Source organism: Trichechus manatus, unplaced genomic scaffold, assembly GCF_000243295.1.
Source record: "Trichechus manatus latirostris isolate Lorelei unplaced genomic scaffold, TriManLat1.0 scaffold00002, whole genome shotgun sequence".
NCBI classification, from domain to species: domain Eukaryota; kingdom Metazoa; phylum Chordata; class Mammalia; order Sirenia; family Trichechidae; genus Trichechus; species Trichechus manatus.
Window position 1 is genome coordinate 27,956,048 of NW_004443938.1, and position 6,000 is coordinate 27,962,047.

At 39.0% G+C, this 6,000-nt stretch overlaps 1 protein-coding gene across 1 annotated transcript in view; it reads right to left on the reverse strand.

The window, feature by feature from the left end:
* The window catches only part of UTRN (utrophin), a 627,344-nt gene extending 624,397 nt beyond the window's left edge, over positions 1 to 2,947 (reverse strand). Inside the window, exon 1 of the mRNA XM_023729352.1 lies at positions 2,838 to 2,947. The gene's annotated coding sequence lies outside the window, so the exon portion shown is untranslated. The remainder of the gene's footprint in view (positions 1 to 2,837) is intronic.
* Between the last annotated feature and the right edge of the window lie 3,053 nt (positions 2,948 to 6,000).

Below are 6,000 nucleotides of genomic sequence, written 5' to 3' on the forward strand. Positions count from 1 at the left end.
GTCCGAATTCAGGATGTAGCTCTAGGGGAAGGTCCTTCATTGTCTATTTCAAGATCTAGTAGCTACCAACAATCCTTGAAGTTCCTTGGCATTCTTTGGTGTCTGTCTTCCCCTTGTGTGTCTCCGTCACTCTGTTCTCTTTATACAGGCAGTCCCCAACTTACCACGGGGCTCCGATCCACTGACTCCATCTTAAGTCGGTTTTGATGTAAGTCGAATAATTCATTTATTTTTATTTTTATTATTATTGCCTTTTATTATCAGTATCTTTATAAATACTGACTTTATTTGTCTTTGGGGGTTGGAAACACGACGTATAAACTTACATATTTTAATACATACGTAAAAACAAACAAACAAAAAAAACCTTGCCATTGAGTTGATTCCGACTCATAGCAACCCTGTGTGACAGTAGAACTGCCCCATAGAGTTTCCAAGCAGCGGCTGGTGGAGTCGAACTGCCAACCTTTTGGTTAGCAGCCAAGCTTTTAACCACTGCGCCCACCAGGGCTCCAGTACATACATACATACATACATTAAAAAAATACACAGATCATAAAAATTTATTCTGACAACGAAGAAGAGTTGGACAACATTGGTATTTTGTCAGTTTCGGTAATAACTTGACTTGTGGAAGGTTCTGGATCATCTGAGTTATCCTTGGGAATGCATATGGCATTACTAGTCAAATTAGTGAGAGTTGTCTATATGGTCCTTTTCTTTTTTTCTTCATATGTTTCAAGGTAACATCTCATTGCTTCCCAAATTTACCTGTCGACTTTAGCAAAGTGATCAGCATTTGAGTGTATGTTTTCAAGAAACTGAAGCCCCTGATTTAGTTTAGAAAAAAAACTCCAGCTAATCCTTTCACTGGAAGATTTTTGGACCACTTCTCTCCTTCCTCTTCCTCATTATTTCTTTCTTCTTCAGCATTTCTTTCCTCTTCAAAATCCATTAAGTCCTGATCTGTCAATTCCCCTTCTTCCTGATCTATGAGCTGTTACACATTGACAATATCATGTACTAAATTCACTGTTTTGCCACATGGGTGATTTTTCCACCTATATCTTCCATCATATTATCCTGATCAAATGCTTGGAGCATGTTCACATAACTCAGTAATTTTTTCCCTATCCCTCGCATGCATTTTCCCATAACTTCCTCCCAGGAAGATGCAATGATCCAGATACACTGACAGTCTTAAGTGCAGTTCATCGTAACTCGATTATATCTTAAGTCGGGGACAACCTGTACAGTGAAACCTGTGAAACCTGGTTTCAGGACTGCCTTGTTTTTCTGAATCTCGCAAGGTTCCCACCTTTGACAGGGTACAGTCTTACTGTTTTCTATCGCTCTCTATTAGTAGAAAATATTTTAGTTTTCCTTCTCTGACAAGTTTCTGCCTTTTACAGGTTCCAGCTTTCGCAGGTTTTACAGTAACTCAGAAGTGATTAGGTTTAGGACCCACCCCATACTGGTATAACCTATCATTATAACAAAACAAAAATCTTATTCCAAACAGGAGCACATCCACAGGTACAGGGGCCAAGAAATACATATTTTGGGGGGACACAATTCAATCCATAACAGACAGGAAGGCTTGATTGAGTCAGGTCAATGTTCCTAATGTCTGTCTGGAGAGCAAACACTGAGCTCCCAGCTAACTGCCTCATAAAGTGCCGGCTTTATAATCCAGAGTGTCTCCCTGGCCCTCTTTCTGGGACTTCCCTCTGGGCATCGACCTCTATGTATTGTGAAAAATGGCTAACATGACATAAACCTGAACCTCACCAAGTTATGATATTAATAAACTGGCCCTCCTTGATATTATCAGCCAGGCTTTCCTTCTAGAAAACTTTCTTATATTTTTGAGGTAGATACCAAACTCTTCCGGGTTCTTACCCTGCTTTTAAAAGACATGTTTTCACATAGGAAACCTTGGTGGCATAGTGGTTAAGTGCTACAGCTGCTAACCAACAGGTTGGCAATTCAAATCCGCCAGACGCTCCTTGGAAACTCTATGGGGCATTTCTACCCTGTCCTATAGGGTCACTATGAGTCGGAGTGGACTCAACAGCAACAATTTGTCCCATCCTATGTTATGAATCTGCTGCAAAATATCTCTTTAAAGTGTTAAAAAGCAAAGATGTCACTTTGAGGACAATGGTGAGGGTGGTGCAGGACAGGGCCATGTTTCTTTTTGTTGTACATAGGGTCGCTATGAATCGGAACCAATGCAATGGCACTTAACAACAGCAACAACCACACGTTATGAATGCCTAGAGGTTAGCCAGACATGTTGTGGACTTTTCCATTGGAAAACCAGAAGACACTGATTAAGCGCCTTCTTGTCAATTATTAGTCATTTCCAGCTTGTGAACCTGAGAAAGATCCTAAGGATTCAGTCACAGTTATTTCTGTTAGATGCTGTCAAGTTGGTTTCAACTCAAAGTGGCCCCATATGAAAGTAGAACTGCCCCATAGGGTTTTCTAGGCTGTAATCTTTATGGAAGCAGATCTCCCCATCTTTCTCCCATGGAGCCCTTGGGTGGATTCAAACTGCCAACCAAACAGCCGAGCACTTAACCATTTGCATCACCAGAGCTTCTTTCAGTCACTGTACAAGGGTAAAATACCTGGGCAGTTTATCAGTTTTATACAAACAATTTTAAATATTAGTGATTTTAACAAAATCAACTGTTTTACAAAATTAGGACAAACTGCTTCTCAGTGTAGTTACAATCACCACATTCCTCAAACTAATGATAGTCTACACTAGAATGAAATCATGTCATGAGGCCAAATGTACCCTTTCTCCAATAAACATCTGCACTTACCTGCTCTTACTTTATAAAGAAAATCCAGGAAAAATATTTTTCATTCCAATAATTCTTTGAAACAGCAGTCACCTCCTCTAAGGAGGCTTCTCGGGGATCCAATGATCTAAGGGTGTCTCGTCAGTTAGTTCACACTGGCAGCAGAAGCTTTCCTCAGAGAATACCTTTAAATCAAAAGGATGAAATTCCTGTTGGTGTTTATGATCCCCTAGGCATCATGAAGCACGATCTCATGTGTTAGAGACTAATATGAAAAAAACAGATGCAGGCTCAATAGGTAAAATATGCGCTCTTGCTAAATGGTGCTTATATAATAACATATCTTGCTATATTGAAAAAAGTTTTCCCTGAATTTAAAATTCAGATAATTGGGTGAATTTGTTTCTCATGCAACACATGGTACCATATGGATGGTGAACTTAAAAGAACCCAGGATACAGCAGTAAGCACCATATTTGTATTTAGAGCAGCAATTTAGATCCATTAAAATAACATCTGTCACATTACATTTATGTTAATTTGGATTTATATGTGATCTTGTTGTATTAAGTTAGGGTTTTTTGTTTGTTTGTTTATATAGATGCACAAGCTCTGTAAGCAAAAATAGCTTGTATTTATGTTTGCACACATTTAAGTAACATTATAATTAAAATTATATAAGTCAGCACTAAGAGTCTATAAGATTTCATTTTTCCTTTAACAGGGTTAGAACATTACTCAAGTTTGCAAAACATTGACTTAGCGCAATTACTATCTTAAGTCAGCCTAGTATGATCATAGATTTTTATAGAATGTTATCAGAGTCTTCAAAAGACCCATACATCACCATATTTGTATAAAAATCTAAATACTTCAAACTCTTTATACTCAAAAACTCAATTGTGGTGACTTCAGGAGAGATGAAGATTAAACATACCATCTAATTTTGTTTCTTCCCAAAGCCCACTGAAAAACTACATCAAAGTAAGTTATTTTGAGGCATAAAACCACAATGACAGTGACATTTTTGAAGCAGGAAAATGGATGGTCAAGTAGAAATTGACTTGCAGGGGCAGCTGAGAATAAATCTAATTTCCACTGAATCATTCCCCAGAAGCTCAAGAATTAGAGACATCAGGTACCCTGGATGTGGAGGGTGGTGGGCAGAAGATAAGGAGGATGAGTTGAAAGGAGTTAGACCCCTGGCTGCCCTGGACCACTCCTTATTGCTGAGCAATTGCTCCTTCCCCACTCCAGCAGAAGATCAGAAATGTATTCTCTAGAGTCCCTGGGCGGCACAAATGGTTAAGCACTCGACTACTAGCTAAAAGGTTGACAGTTCGAACCCACCCAGCAGTGCCTCAGAAGACAGGCCCGCTGATCTTCTTCCCAAAGGTCACAGCCTTGAAAACCCTCTGGAGCAGTTCTACTCTGCACACACAGGGTCCGAATGAGTTAGAATGCACTTGAGAGCAACTAACAACAGCAACAACTGTCACTGTGAAAAACCTATAAAAAATGTATTGTCTGGAGTAGGGAAATTAGATCTCTGGACAGGGGAACATCAGGCCAAGTCCAGAGTGGGGGAAACTGTGCCAGAAATAAGGGGAATTATGTATGCATACTGAGGGTGACATCTCCAGTCTCCTCTCCCAGTTTGACTCCCAAAATACAGGCAGCCTGACCTTTACACAGGTGGCTGGAAGAGTGTTCTCTGGGGAATCTAAACAACCCAGGAGGGCTTAGCTGAGGGAAAATTACTTAACTAAGGGAAACCTACAAGTTGTACCATAAAGGAAAAGTAATTATGATTTACTACGTGACTCATCATTGAATAGCCAACATAGCCATAATTATGTTGACCTTAAAAAGTGAGTTAATAAAATTACTAAATATAGACAATGGAGGTTCCAGGACAAACAACTGATCCACATCACTCCCACGGAAAAGCTGAAATTCATCCATGCTCTGAGAGCCTCCACTCTGATGCCCTTAATCATGAGCAGACCATTAAGAATTATCAGGCATCTGAGAATAACCTCTCATAAATGTTGGAATAAAATATATAAACAAGAAAAAAAAAAAAACTTGACGAAACACTAGGCTGGCGAGGGAAAAATTTAAAAAAAACTATTATTAATATGTACTGATAATAGGAGAATTTGACTTAATGAAACAAGAACAGGAGGCTGTAAAAAAATTAACTTATTGAGAAAAATAACAACCAAAAAATTTAGATATGATTGTAGAAGTAAAAACTCAATATATGAATTGGAAGATAAAGTTGAAGAAATCTGCCAGAAAGAAACAACAATACAAAACCATGTACAATAGGAAGGATTTTGCATTAGCAAATTAGAAATCCAGTCCAGAAGTTCCTCAAAGAGAGACAACAGAAAATTATTTTATCAATGAAATAACTTAATATTCTAAAAACTGAAGGGTATATATTTCCAGTGTGAAAGGACTCATTGAGTGTCCAGTAGTGAAAATAGACCCACACCAAGATACATTATAGATATATTTCAGAACACTAGTAACTAGAAGATTATGAATTTCCAGAGAGGTAAGGGAAAAAAATCATACACAGGTAGCTCCTAGGTTATCAAGGTGTTCCATTCCTAAATATGTCTTCAAGTCAAATTTGTAGAGAAGTCAGGACAGTTAGGTACAGTTGGTATCTAATGTCAGTTAGTCAAATATTTGTCTTAGTTTGTAGTATATAGTTGTTATGGATTGAGTTGTGTCCCCCAAAAATTTGTGTCAACTTGGTTAGGCCATGATTCCCAGTACTGTGTGGTTATCTCCATTTCGTGATCTGATGTAATTTTCCTATGTGTTGTAAATCCTATCCTCTATGATGTTCATGAGGCAAGATTAGAGGCAGTTATGTTAATGAGGCAGGACACAATCTGCAGGATTAGGTTGTAACTTGAGTCAATCTCTTTTGAGATGTAAAAGAGAGAAGCCAGCAGTTTGGAGAGGGACCTCATTACCACCAAGCAAGAAGAGCCAGGAGTGGACTGCATCCTTTGGACTCTGGGTCCCTGTGCTGAGACGCTCCTAGACCAGAGAAGACTGATGACAAGGACCTTTCCCCAGAGCCAACAGAGAAAGCCTTCCCCTGGAGCCAGCGCCGTGAATTTGGACTTCTAGCCTTCTAAACTGAGAGAGAATAAACTTC